At 44.8% G+C, this 14859-nt stretch overlaps 1 protein-coding gene across 1 annotated transcript in view; it reads left to right on the top strand.

The window, feature by feature from the left end:
- The window catches only part of CACNA1A (calcium channel, voltage-dependent, P/Q type, alpha 1A subunit), a 345585-nt gene that overhangs the window by 226990 nt on the left and 103736 nt on the right, over positions 1-14859 (top strand). The window lies entirely within an intron of this gene.

The following is a 14859-nucleotide window of genomic DNA, read 5'->3' as shown; positions in this document are numbered from 1 at the left end:
TTGGAAAAACTGTTTTCAGGCCAGGGGCTACAAAAATGTTCACAAAAATCAAACTCCCTTTTCAGCTCAGCCCTAGGCTGGCTGGTGTGTTGCCTGCAGATCTGGTTATCCAGCCACTGATTGAAATTCAGTCCTCACAGGCAAAGTAAAAGGAAGCATGCTCATTTTCCCATTGGTGAGGTGAGGGGTCATGATCAGCTGGCTCTCCAGGCTTTACTAGCTTCTGGAGACTGTGGGTTTGAACAGGAAGTAGAAGGTAAAAGGTAAAGGTTCCCTTGCTTACCATCAGAGTCACTCCCTCTTTCTCGCCCAGTTCTCGCCTCTTTCTCCTCCTGAGTCATCCACACAGGCACAACTTATTTTTCTTTACTAACATGGGTCCTTTGGCATAATTCAGAGTTGTTATTATGATAATCTGGTTTGCTAAAACAGCATATCGATTTGTTTGTAGCCAGCCCCTCTCCTCATCATCAAGAAGCCAGCTATGTACGTTGAAAATTGAGTCCTGATTCAAATGCACACAGATGTAGACTCAAAACCGGAGAGATTCATTATTGCATGTTTCCAGCATCTTTTAAAGTAAAATTACACTTATATACCAGCCATACGGGAAGTGGGGAAGAAGTTTTTTACTTCCGTGCATTTTTGTAAATCAAAACTGGACTCTTCACGCTGTTACAGGCCTTTAAAGAAAATGGAGATTACTAATTTGAAAGCTAAAATGAGGTGCAGTCTAGACTAGAAACTGGGTTGCTCAAATCAGCAGAAATGGATACCCAAAATAGAATGCCTGTAAATACTGTCTCTTTTTTGTTTGCTTTTCTGTTGATCTATGCTCTTACCATAATTCCTTATAGGGGGGATATATCTAAGTTACTGACAGTCCCAAGCATAATTTTTTTTTACTTTCCACAGCCTGTGCTTTCTCATGTGCATTGGACTTGCTTGTATGTGTGATTGATAACCACTTGATAACACTATAGCACCTGATAGATTAATGCAATAGATCTTCGTCGTGGTCCCTGTGCATCACACCCATGGGAACACAGTGCGCCTGCACTGATCCGATCGGTGTTGATGAAAGCTCTACCAGGATTTTCGCACCTTCACCCCAGGCATGCACAGGAACCTCACCACGCATGCCCAGGGGGCGGGGCACAAACATCCCACCAGTTCTTTTCTGGCCGCTGCGCTGTTAACACGGTCGGTGAGATTTACCTCAGTGAGATTACCTCAGCTCTTCAGGATTCCACCCTTTTTCTTTCTTCAGTATTCTTTTCTCCTCTCTTTTCATTGACTTATCTTGGTCTTTACCTAAAAAAAAAAAGAAAAAGGACTTTGGTTTTTCCCCGGCCCTCGGCCACCCTTCCTCCCCCCCACCTCACTTTTTGATTTCCGCTGCTTGTTTATGGCTAAAACATGGGGGGGGTTCAAACGCTGCTCCAACTGCGATAGCAAGTTAGCTCTGCCAGATGGCCACACTCTCTGTGTCCTCTGCCTTGGCAAGGCCCATCAACCTGATTCTTGCCCACACTGCGCGAAGTTCTCTAATCAGACTCGGAAAAATGATGGCTCTGACGCACCTCAAAGACCTTCGACTTTGACAGCTTTGGCTCTGGCTCCAGCAAAATCAGCCTCCGATATCAGTCCACCGACATCAAAACAATCGATCCCGATCCCTCAGTCCGCTTCTTCTATGCCTGCGAAGAAGAAGAAGAAAGAGAATTTGGCCAAGGGCCATAAAAGCTCCACTAAGGGCTCTCATAAGTCCCTTAAATTGGGCACTACCATCGAGCCTGTGGGCTCTGCACAAACTGTTCAAGTGCAACCCGTTTCTTTAGGGGTTCCAACTGTGGATTTGCCAACAAGTTTGCCTGTACCACCTATAGAACTCCTGGACTCTCCTATTTGGCAATTGAACACCCCGTCATTGGCATCCTTCTCTGAGACCCAACCTTTCTCAATTTCAGCATCTGACATCAATGAGGTCTTGCTTAATTCACCACAGAGGGCTAGGTCTCCGTCGAGATCGTCTTTGCATCTGACCGATCCCAATCTCCTATCGACGCCGATCGGGTGCAGTGTGACCGATACTGATCTATCGATACTGACTGCCATTATTCATGCAGATGTGACAGCCCCCGATACCATGTGGGCCATCATTCATGGAGAGACACCTTTTCTCCAGAAAGATCCCATGGGCATTTCCACCCTCCCACCCCACAAATGTTTTTCTTGGGACCAGCTTCAGCTTCTCTTTATGTAAGGTGCATTTCCGCTTTCCACCTCCATGCCATGGCTGACCCCTGCAAGGCCTTCGGATTGGGAGAGGCTGTCTACCCACCACTCCCGCTCCCCCCACAGAGGTCGCATGCCCCCATCAGCTTTGGTATCAAAGCCTTCGGAACCTCCAGGTGACCCTTCAATGCCTCCACTCTTGCCGGCCCCTGCACCGACTGAGGTTCCTCGACAGTTGCCCCCTATACTGACCCTGACTACTGCCTCTTCTTCAGTGAGGATTCGGAAGCCGGTGGTTCTGATGTTCGCAGTTCTCCTGATGGTCCTTCTCCAAAACCTACAGTCTCAGACAATCTCCCGATCTCGCCTTCAGAAGACCTGACTTCCTATGGGGATCTGATCAAACGCATGGCACACTCTTTAGGACTTTCTGTGGTTCAACCTCAACCCACTGTATCGGATGCGGTTTTTGATGTGGTCCAGCTGGACACTTTGACTGCGATTGCTTAACGTATGTCTTCTGCCCTCCTTCAGGCTGCGAAGGCCCCCTGGGACAAACCTTCATCTGGTCCAGTCTCGTCATGCCGCTTTGACCATATGTACAAGGTACAAGAGTCGTGTTCCGAATTCCTCTTCAACCATCCCAAACCGAACTCAACAGTTGTTCTTGGCTTCAAAGTCAAAACAGACCCACTCAACTCTGTCTGATAAGGAAAGCAGAAAGTTAGATTCCTTTGGAAGGCGTTTTTACTCAGCAAGCACGCTAGGAGTCAAGACCACGAATTACTTGTCTTGCATGAGCAGGTATCAATACACCCTGTGGGAACAGCTAAGTGAGGTTTTTACCTCTCTTCCTGATGACAAGTGCCAACTACTCCGCAGTGTTCAGGAAGAGGGTCTCATCCTGGCCAAAGAGCAGATGAACTCATCAAAGTACGCCCCTGACACTTTTTCCAAAACAATGACATCAGCAATTGCCCTCTGCAGGCACTCCTGGTTGTGTACTACCTCTCTTCAGTCTGACACTAGGGCCTACATTGAGGATCTCCCATTTGACGGGCAGGGGCTGTTCCAAGTCACTATGGATGCTGTCCTACAGGACATGGACAAGAGCATCAAGGCATCCCATATGTTGGGGATCGCCCCATTGTCCAAGACCTTCAAATCCCAGCAATGGTCCAGGACATGGTCTAAGCGCTCTTATCAGAAGCACTCACCTGACCACTCCTGGCACCCTCATTTTTCACCAGCAAGGCAGAGAGGCTCCTATGCCTCTAAGACTCGGTACTCTGTCAACACTCAAGCTGTTCGCTCTAAACCACCTAAGTCTTCCAAACAGGGCCTTTGACCGCTCGGCCGATCAACCACACACCACCAATTGCCTTGCTCCGTACCTCCCTGCCTGGCGTCGAATCACGACCAACAAGTGGGTCCTATTCATCATTGCCCTAGGGTACTCGATAGAATTTATTCAGCACCCTCTTCTCCCGGTTGTAGTCACTACCCCGCCATCCCCTGCACTTCTTCAAGAAATTGGCATCCTTTTGGACAAAGAAGCCATAGAGGAAGTTCCGGTCAGCTCTCGGGGCACTGGATTCTACTCCTGACACTTCACTGTTCTCAAGAGGGATGGTGGGGTCAGACCTATCCTAGACCTCAGGATGCTGAATTCCTTCATTGTGTACCGCAGATTCTGAATGAACTCCCTACAATTCATGCTTCCCCTATTGCGAAAGGGAGTCTGGATGGCCACTTTTGATCTTCAGGATGCCTACTTTCATCTGAACATCCTTCCTTCACATCACCAGTATCTCCACTTCGCGATAGGAGACCTACATTACCAATACAAGGCCCTCCCCTTTGGCCTCTCTACGGCCCCGAGGATTTTTACAAAGACCATGGTCGTGGTCACTGATTTTCTCCATTTGCAAGGCATTATAGTTTTTCCCTATATAGACAATTGGCTTATAGTTGCGAACTCCAAGAGCCAGTTGTGGATGAACAGCCAAACTACCTTAGATCTCCTTCACACTTTGGGCCTCTGCGTGAATTGGAGGAAATCGTGTCTTGCCCCACCCAGAAGGTGCAATTCATCAGTGTGATCTTGAATTCCATCACTTGCAGGGCTTATCTGCTGTGCTGGCTCAGCTGGTTTACCACGGTTACCTACATACTGGAAGCTGGAAACGCAGTCTGGAATCAGGTTAAATAACAGGGCCAAAGGTTGGATAGCCGGGGAATCAGTCCAAGGTGGCAGAAGTCAAGAATAAGGAGCGGTTGCTACACACCAGAAGCAGATCTGAGCATGCAGAGTTGCTACCGTGCTGAGGTAGGTGCGTGGAGTGTTTATGAGCAGGTTCTCCCTTCCCTGGGAGTCATGTCTGCCAAAACTTACAGCTCCTCTCATTGCCTTTGCAAGAGCTGCAGTCTGGCACTCCTTCTTCACTCCTGCCTCGGGGTGTCTTCAACTGGGGCTGCTGGGCCAGGACCAGGATCAACTCCTGTGCAGTTGCTGGGGACTCCTCCTCCTGAGGAGCTGTTGAGGGTTCTTCTTCTGGGCTGACTCCAGAGAAGGCTGGGTTGCTCCCTGCCTCTTCCTCATCTGAGGAGTAGTCAGCCTCAGCAGAGCCAGTACCCATGACATCTACCTTCAGACAGGGCAACTGCTCTACTCTCCCTCACACAACGACTCCAGTCTTTGGTCTCAAGCTCGGTGTTCGAGATTCAACAGTTACTGGGACTGATGGCCGCTACCACCGTGGTTCTCGTTTTCTCCAAGCTTCGGATGTGTCCGCTACAACCCTGGTTCCTAAGAACCTTCAACCCTCTGAGACAACCCCAGTCAATGCCACTCTACACCCCCCCCAGGTCTGTTCGGGACTCTCTAGAATGGTAGGAACACCCCTACAATCTGATCCAGGGCACCCCGTTTCATCGGCCCGATCCTCAACTCACTCTGACCACGGATGCATCCTTGTAGGGCTGGGGTGCCTACCTCAACAGCCTCTGCATAGGAGGCAAATGGGAAAGTCATCTCCCTCTCTCTCAGTGACGGTTTACTATATCCATGGAGCCTCGACTTCCTGTACATGTTCCCTCCACTGCCACTTCTTCCACAGGTGGTGCACAGGATCACAGAGGAGGAGACAGACTGCATCTTAATAACGCTTTGGTGGGGGTGTGGTGACACATGCTAGAAAATGGCCGCTTAAAGCTACCGCTCTGAGAACTCCCTCCCCTTTCTAATTAACGACCTACGACCAAGTTATAGATCCTGACAACAAATATATGGAGAAGGAAAGCTGATCGATTCCCCACCCAGATGCTTAAAAAAAATGGAAGGTACAATCTAAAATATCATTCAAATCGGGCTCCCCTGTTTTGAGCTCACGTCACCTAATCGCAGCTAAAATGGCGCCGACTACAACGGGTGCAGATAAAGTGACGGCCCCAGTAACAGCAGAGGCCTTGACAAAATGAGGAAAATGATTTTTGAGGACTTTTCCAGCATGATTTAAGCCACTAAACGAACAAATAGACACAATGCAAAAAGACGTAACCAACACCAGAGCCGTCACAGAATGCGCTATGAGTAATAGCCTAATTAATCAAAATGACATAAAAGATATACACCATGGGGAGGACGTCCTGGTAGAAAGGGCTCTAAAATTAGATCTTTCCACACGCCAGAATAACCTGAAACTGAGAGGCCTGAGCGAGAAAGCGGAGGGCCCAGAAGATCTAACGTTCTTCATTTTAAACTGGCTGTTCCAAGAAATAGCTGTGGAAGGGGACATTTTACCAGCCATAAGGAAAGCCTATAGATTGGGATCCATAAATGCACTTAAAAATAAACCCTCCAGAGACATACTGGTGACTGTTCTAGATCTCAGATTCAAACAATTAATAATACAAAAAGCAAGACAGAGGGGACATCTTATTTACAATGGAGCGAAAGTAGAAATTTATCCAGATCTTCCCCCTGAGGCACTTAAGAAATGACGAGAACTGCCCAGGATCTGATCGGTGCGGCGCTGTGCTGCGGTCGCATCTCCGGGTGCTCCTGGAGACGGCCGGCTCATGACCGCTCTTACGGAGCCCCCGAGGCTCGGGAAGGCTCCGCTTGGTCTCCTGGAGGGAGACGAAGAGTAGGAGGCTTGCCTGCCCCCCCCGTTTTCCCTGGCAAGGACGGGGGGTGTGCCGGTTTGCCTCGAAGCAGGAGCGGCATAGAGATGGGGAACATGGCCGCCGTGTTCCCTTTCAGCAGCGACCAGCCGGGATTTTAACTTCACTCCTTTGGGTTGAGCACAAATTTTTATTTTCATCTTTCTTCACGTCACTTTGAAGGACACTTGCACTTAATTGAAATCGATCCTACTGTGGAATACCCCGTGTTTTTGATGGCTTCTTCTCCCCCATTGACAAAAGAAAGCGGCCAGGAAGATTTTCGGGCAACGCGACGAGAGAAAGTGCTGGGGTAAGAACTAAAGCCTGTTGGAACTGTTGGAACTATTATTAGTGGTTAAATATGGACAAAAGGAAGAAACTTTGGAGTTTGACTGTTGGTTTGGTGGAATATTGAAATTGGAAACACCTGGAGTAAGTGGATGTGAAGCTTTAGAAAATGGCGAACTCCGCTTGTAATAAGGTCCGGGATGCAATAAAACGCGAATTTAGTTCTGCAAACTTTAAAAAAATATTGCATGCAGAATTGGACAATGCGCTTGACCGAATGTGGGATAAGATCTTTCAGAACTTGGAATGTCCTTCTGATAATGTGACCATTGTAATAACGCAATTAAAAGAAAACCCAGAAAGGGATAATCGACAACGGACTAGACAAGAGAGGAAGCAACAAGGCTGCCCTTCTGTTCTTAAAGAGACAGAGCTACTTAAACAGGACTTACAAACTAGGTCAGAGGAAACTGGTGATAAAATGGTTAAACCAGGATTGAAAAAGGGACAAGTTAAGAAAGTTGGCTTGCTTAATGAATACAGCAAGACAGAAGGGAAGAAGAAAAGGAAAAATAAAACCAAAAAAAGGTCAAGGAAGAAGAAAGGATGTCATTTAAAAAAACTTTTGAATGGGGATACAAAAAAACCAGAAAAGGACAAGGAATACAAAGACCAGCGGCATATAAATGAAAATGCCGAAAATCAATGTAGAAAAGAAATGCAATATAATACCAACATAGAAACAACAAGATCATTTTAGCATACCGGCCTTTTTGGGACGTTTACAACTCGTTTTATGATATAACTGAATGGATAGACAGAGGACATAGATATATATGTGCAAAATGAATATGATTTAGTTTTGTCTGTAGTTTGGTAAGCACAATTAGGTTTTTTGTAGTTAATATATATGTGGGTGATAGAATGCTAAGAGTTCAAACTGGAGAAGCTTTTTGAGGCCCTGAACCAGGTTCTAAATAGTCCACTGAAATTAAGGACTCCAACAGGGCGGAAGTTTATAATGTATATACTTTATTTAGAAATAAGTGGTCAGGAAGCAAATACAGATTTATGGACTAACTTAATGTGAGATCAATGTCAGAAGATGTAATTGATTTAGGTGGCGTAGATGTGGAACTGTAAAACAGATTGGGGTGGGTTTTATGTTTGGTGTATGTTGGTGTTTTTTATTTCTGTCAAAATTTAATAAAAAATTATTTTTAAAAAAGAAAGAAATGACAAGAACTGAAGCCCATTACAACGAAGCTGATAGAAGATACAAGTGGATCTCGCCATTTATTTTACAACTTACTCATAATGGGGAAAATTACCGAGTAACATCGCTGGAGGAAGGAACATCGCTGCTTCATCTACTGAACCTTGAGGTCCCTATGGACATTTCACTTAAATCTCAAAATAGAGGCTTGTAATGAGGTACTCATCTCTGGACATTTACCCCCATCCTGGCAGGAAGCACATATGGTAGTGATTCCGAAAAAAGGGAGAGATCCTTTAAATCCGGCATCTTACCGCCCTATCTCACTCCTGAATCAGGATTATAAAATTTTAACTAAAAGAATGAAGAAGGGGAGCGGTGGCACAGAGGATTTATCCTCTGGTTATAATAGTAACATCTGAGCTGAACAGGCTTGCTGTCAGTTCTAGACCCGTGCTGATGTGAGCTGCCAGCCTTGTCCCCAGCTCGCCGTCTACCCAGCGGTTCAAAAGCTTTGGTGAGTAGATAAAATAGGTACCACTTCTTAGAGAGAGTGGGCACACTGAAAACCCCCCCTCGTGGGGTGGAGCGGTGTTAGTCAGCGAACGGAGGTCCAGCTCACATGATGGAAAGCCTAGAGAGATCTCCTCAGCGTGAAGAAAAGCCTGTAATGGGCCGTCCGGCCAGGCGATGGCAGTGTGGCGCTACAACTCAAGGAGTCTGGAGAAAAGCTGACGCCATCAAACTCAGCCGAGGAAAAATGCCGTTCCGGATCACGTCTCATCTGCATCTGAGCGAAACCCCCTTGTCGGCTGTGGATGTGTGCAATTTAAGATGTATATATGTTGTCCTCCCTTACCCCACAAAGCCTTGTTAGTCCCTCGTGAAAAATGAGTAACTGTAAATCACTCTGAGCCAGCAAGCTCTGCAGAATTGAGTGATCAATCAATTGAAAGATTATATATTATTATTTATAGCTGAGTATATCAACCTGGATCAGGTAGGGTTTATCCCGGGCAGAGATCTGGCGGACAACACCATCAGAACTCTGACTCTCTTCCGCCATTGTCAAAAAAAGAAACAAGTTGCAACATTTTTATCCCTCGACGTCGAAAAGGCATTCAACTCTAGAGAGTTTTCCTATCTATTCTCTATCCTAGAAAAAATGGGATTTGGTAATCGCTTTATAAATACTATTAAAACCTTATACGCTTCTCCCAATACCAAAATAAAAACAAATGGAATGTGCACCAAACCTATCTCACTCTTGCGGGGCACCCGGCAAGGATGCCCATTATCTCCCCTATTATTTGCATTAGCTGTGGAACCTCTCGCCAATGCCATTAGAACCAACTCGGACATAGTGGGAATTAAGATTTGCTCCCAAGAACATAAAATGTCTCTGTTCGCAGATGACATGGTACTATACATTACGAATCCCAAAACATCTCTACCTGCTTTACACACCTTGCTAGAAAACTTTGGCTCATTCTCTGGTCTGAAGATTAATGATACTAAAACACAAATCTTACCAATTCACCTTACCAGAGATGTGGAAGACCACATTAAAAAATATTTTCAATATCACTGGGTTAATAACTCGCGAACATATCAGGAATCAAGATTTCTCTAGATGAATCCAAAATTTTAGCAATCAATCATCAAGAAATGCATTCTGAACTCTCCACAACTATGCATAGAAGGAACAAACTACATTTGAACTGGATTGAGAAGTTAATAAAATCTTTTATTTTACCCAAATTTATTTTTTTGTTTAGAACGCTACCTCTCAGCATTCCAACTTCATTCATTAAAAGATGGCAGTCCTCATTGAAAGACTTTCTTTGGGACAAAATGAGGAGGTCTAGATCATTGGGGGGGGTTGCTTTGCCAGACTTATTGATGTATAATAGGGCAATAATCTTACTTGCATTAAGATGCTGCGCACTTCCAAGAGACCTACATGGGTAAATATATATGATGACTTGATTTACCCTGATTCTTTGAATAGTAAGTTATAGGCTTCTGAAACAATCTCTGTCAATGGCGTAAGCTCAATAGACTTATTATACACAGCTATACAATGTTGGAAACATCACGCCAGGCCGTTATTACCCAAGATGTCAAGATATTCTAGCTTTCTGAACCAGAGGTGGTTTTTACCTGGAACGGAACCAACTACGTTTATTAAATGGACACTTAAAAATTTATCTCGTTTTATAGATATAGCCACCAAGAAAGGTATCCGAAATAAAATGGAGCTTGAACGGAAACTGGGTTCTTCTATACCATGATTTTTTTTACTTGCAGCTGAGTCATTTACTTAATCAAATTGATATAAGGAGCATAATGGCTCAACCTCAAACTGATTTAGAATTACTAATACGAGACTACGATACACAAAATAAGGGTCTTATCTCAAAATTGTATTCCATACTGATTAAAGGCTCATTTTCCAAATCCCTACCATATCAAAAAGCCTGGGGAAAAGATATTATAAAAACACTCACAGATGAACTGTGGGGGGAAATTTGGAATTCTACCAGTTTCAAAACCAAGGTGATGTCTGTTAGATTTCAAAACTTGAAAATAATGACTCAATGGTACGCTACGCCACACAACCTTTCTCACATTTCTCCAAACCAGTCCCCAGTGTGTTGGAAGGACTGCCAGCTAATTGGAGACTTTGCACATTGCTGGTGGCAGTGCCCTGAAATTAAAAAAAAATGGTTAGAGGTATTGAATATAATCCAAAAGATCACCTCAATACAAATTCCACTGACACCTGAGGTTTTATTTTTAAATACTTGGCCAAAAGACTTGTCATCTAGACCTCATAAAGCTACGGTGGAAGTCATGTTGGATGCAGCAAAAATCGTACTGGAAAGCTAGTAAAGCACCCAACATTGAGGTGTGGTTTAAGAAATTATGGAGCCACTACTTAATGGATGCAGTCACAAATAAACTAAATTTCTTGTCTCAGAAGCCGACCCTAACAATCTTCACAGACAAATGGTACCCAGTGCTTGACTACTTATCTCACCAACAATTCATCTCTTCTGAATGGATCCAATACCACAAATGGATTTAAAGACAAGACTGATGTATTGATTTAATATTAATTAGAAATTATTTTTCTTTCTGTTCCTTTTTGTCTTATTTATTTGTTTATTTTTGTTCTAGTTTAATATATATTAAGAGGGGGGAAATATGTGTGCTACATCAGAAGGAATGAAAACACCTCTGTAAAACGAAAACATGCACTGTATGTACAAGAACTGTAATGATATAGCTTACACATTGCGTTAGATTCACTTCTAAGAAGTTATGAAACCACTTGTACCAATGTTAACACTATTTACAAAAACCAATAAAAATATTGGTGGCCTTGGTGGCCCAGGCAAACCTAGTTTCCGTTTCTACTTCAACTTGTCGGAAACTGTTATCACCATTTTCCGACAGTTCAGGACCTCCTCCTGTCACTGGAGGGACGTCTACATTACCATGATGTTCCCCACTTGAAACTGATCACCTGGAGGATCCGCTGTCCTGCTTCTCTCTCTGTGTCTCTGAAGTTCTCCTAAACGGCTGGAAGCCAATGATTCGCAAGTCATACGCCTATAAGTGGTTCAGGTTTCTGACCTATTTGGTTCTTCCCCAACGCCACCTACATTGGATTTTTGACTTCCCTCTGTCTCTGTTGGATTCTGGTCTGTCATATGCTTCTCTATGAGTTTATTTGGCAGCCATTTCAGCCCATTACAGTCCGATTGATGGTTTCTCAGTCTTCTCTCACCCAGTGTCTAAGTGCTTCCTCCGAGGCCTCCTGCATCTTCATTCTTCAATTAAGACTCCTACTCAGCCGTGGGACTTTCTGTTAGTACTACGTCACCTTACACAGAAGCCCTGTGAGCCTCTGGTGACTTGTGACCTTAAATTTGATCTGCCACTCAGAAATGAGATGACCAATGAGCTGAACACACGGACTATCTATACAATGTATAGCACCATCTATATGATACGAAAACACCACTGCTAGCACTTTATATTGATATAATATGATTTTAATGAATTGTTTTAGAAGTTTTGTGATATTTGAATGTTATTATGTTTTACTGTTGTAAGCCGCCTTGAGCCTGTTTAGGTGGGGTGGGAGGGGTACAAATTTGAATAAATAAATAAATAAATAAACAAATAAATAAATTCCTGGCTTGGAAAACCGTTTTCCTGGTGGCGATCACCTCTGCAAGGAGAGTCAGCAAACTGCTAGCTCTTCGGGCTGAGCCTCCCTACCTGTGTTTCTTACCAAATGGAGTGTGTCTGGTTCCTGATGTTTCCTTTCTACCAAAGGTTGTGTCTGATTTCCATCTTCACTCTGACATTTTTCTGCCAGATTTTTTTCCTAACCCTATGACTAATGAGCAGTGTCTCTTGCACACCCTGGACATGAAGTGAGCGCTCTTATTTTATCTACATCACACTAGGCCTACATGGCGCAATCCACATCTCTTCCTCTCCTATGCCCCGCGGAGGATAGGCACGAAGATTACTGCCCAGCGTCTCTCCAAATGGATTGTCGAAATGATCGGTCTTTGCTACTTTCTAACTAAACGCCCTCTCCCAGGTCCCCTTCGGGTGCACTCCACTAGGGCTATGGCTACATCGACAGCCTTCCTCAAGGGAGTTCCTCTCTCTGATATCTGCAAGGCTGCCACCTGGTTGACACCCAGTACCTTCATCAGACATTACGCCCTGGAAGTACGCTCCCAACAAAGGGCTCAAATGGGTCATCTGATCTTATCTTCTGCTGCACTTTGACCATCTGCCAGCACCCTCCTCCAGGTGAGCCGTTACTGCTTTCTATTCTCCCATGGGTGTGATGCACAGAGACCACGATGAAGATAAACAGGTTGCTCACCTATAACTGATGATCTTCGAGTGGTCATCTGTGCATTCACACTGCCTGTCCTTCCTTCCCCACTACTGTCAGCCTCTCTTTTTCACCTGTATGTTGGCACAGCGGTCAGAAGGAACTGGTGGGATGTCCATGCCCCATCCCCTGGGCATGCACAGTGGGGTTCCCACGCATGACTGGGGTGGAAGTGCAAAAATCCCGGTAGAGCTTTCATCGACACCGATCGGATCAGCGCAGGTACACTGTGTTCCCATGGGTGTGAATGCAAAGATGATCACTCGAAGATCATCAGTTACAGGTAAGCAACCTGTTTTTCTTTTAACATATTTTCCTGGAAGTAAGTCTCAATATAAATCAATGGAACTTGGTTCTGGGTAAACATATTTATTATTTATTTATTTATTTATTTATTTATTAGACTTATTTCCCGCCCTACCTCGCAAGCTGTATCAAGACAGCTTACAACATATAACCCAATAAAATCATACAATCATTACTAAAACAATTCATTAAAACAACAATTTTGTTGTTCAGTCGCACAGTCGAGTCCGACTCTTCGCAACCCCATGGACCAGATCATGCCAGGCCTTCCTGTCTTCCGCCGTCCTCTGAAGTTTGCTCAATTTCATGTTCGTTGCATCTATGACACTGTCTAACCATCTCATCCTTTGCCGTCCCCGTCTTCTTTGACCTTCAATCTTTCCCAGCATCAGGGTCTTCTCCAGTGAGTGCTCCCTTCTCATTTGGTGGCCAAAGTATTTGAGCTTCAGTTTCATTATCTGGCCTTCCAGGGAACAGTAAGGGTTCATTTCTTTTAGGATTTACTGATTTGATCTTCTTGCAGTCCAAAATGTAGACAACTAATTTCAGTAGTTACTAACAGCAGAGTGGGTAATCTCTTCTTTTTCAGTGTCTACTGGACTCGTGCTAGGGATGGTAGGGTGCATTCTGCATAAACAGATCACTGAGTCGATGTGCCCAAGATATGGACATTGAAGTCCCCCAGGACTAATAGCCTAGGGTGCTCCAGCGACCAGCCCAAGACAGCCTCCAGCAGGCCCAGCAAGGTATCTGCTGGTGCATTTGGCAGACAGTATACTAGCCAGATAGCCAAACTCTCCTCAGCATTCCACATTAGGCCTACGCATTCAAGGCTGGCAATTTGTGCAGGGAGAGCCCTGAATGAAAAAGACTCCTGGATGAGCAGCGTGCCCCCCCCCCCCCCCAAGCACCCATTTATCTGGGACTGATGAAGGACCAAGAAGCCAGGTGGGGCAGCTGGTTAAGGATGAAAGTCTTGCCCTCCGGCACCCAGGTCTCAGTCATGCATGCCAGGTCTACATTTGGGCTGCAGGATACTCTTGCAGAGTTGAGGTCTTATTATTAATAGACCTGGCATTACACAGCACCAGTGTTGGAGAAGGGTAACTCTTCCTGGCCCCACTACCAACGTCTCTTGAGATGGGACGAAGGTTGGAAGGGGACCGAGCATAACCATATCTCCATCTCCTTCCATTATAATACCTCATCCCACCATCATACCTCCCACGCCCCCCCAATCATCAGGATCCCCGATATTATTATGGCCTCCCCTGCTAAATCCACGCCACCCAGATCTAATGTCCTCTAGTATTAATAACAGCATACAGATTTGAACGCTCACTGATACAATTAATCTCCCCTAAAAACCTAATACAATTGCACTTTATCTAAGTAAAACTAGCAACAGGGTTCATTAACTAGATTAAAATCCTAACACCCATTACTCCCTCCCACCCAAAACTCCCATCTTATTTCCCTCCCTACTCCCCAAATAAGAAAATAAAACAACAACCCTAATCTAAACTAACTAATAAATGATGGGTGGAAATAACAGCTCTCAAGATTCTACTTAACAAACCTAACTAAAGCTAAACCAAATTAAAACCAATTTAACAATAGACAGGAACAAGTGGAGACCCGCAAGAAACTTGCAGGATGGTTATCCTATTCCTCACACCTTTGCTTCCTCCTGTCTCCCCCTACCTCTCTCACA

The sequence above is a fragment of the Gekko japonicus genome, unplaced genomic scaffold, assembly GCF_001447785.1.
Source record: "Gekko japonicus isolate JY-2015 unplaced genomic scaffold, Gekko_japonicus_V1.1 scaffold1769, whole genome shotgun sequence".
In the NCBI taxonomy this organism is placed as follows: domain Eukaryota; kingdom Metazoa; phylum Chordata; class Lepidosauria; order Squamata; family Gekkonidae; genus Gekko; species Gekko japonicus.
Note: the sequence above shows the minus strand (reverse complement) of the source record. Positions and strands in the feature narration are given on the sequence as shown.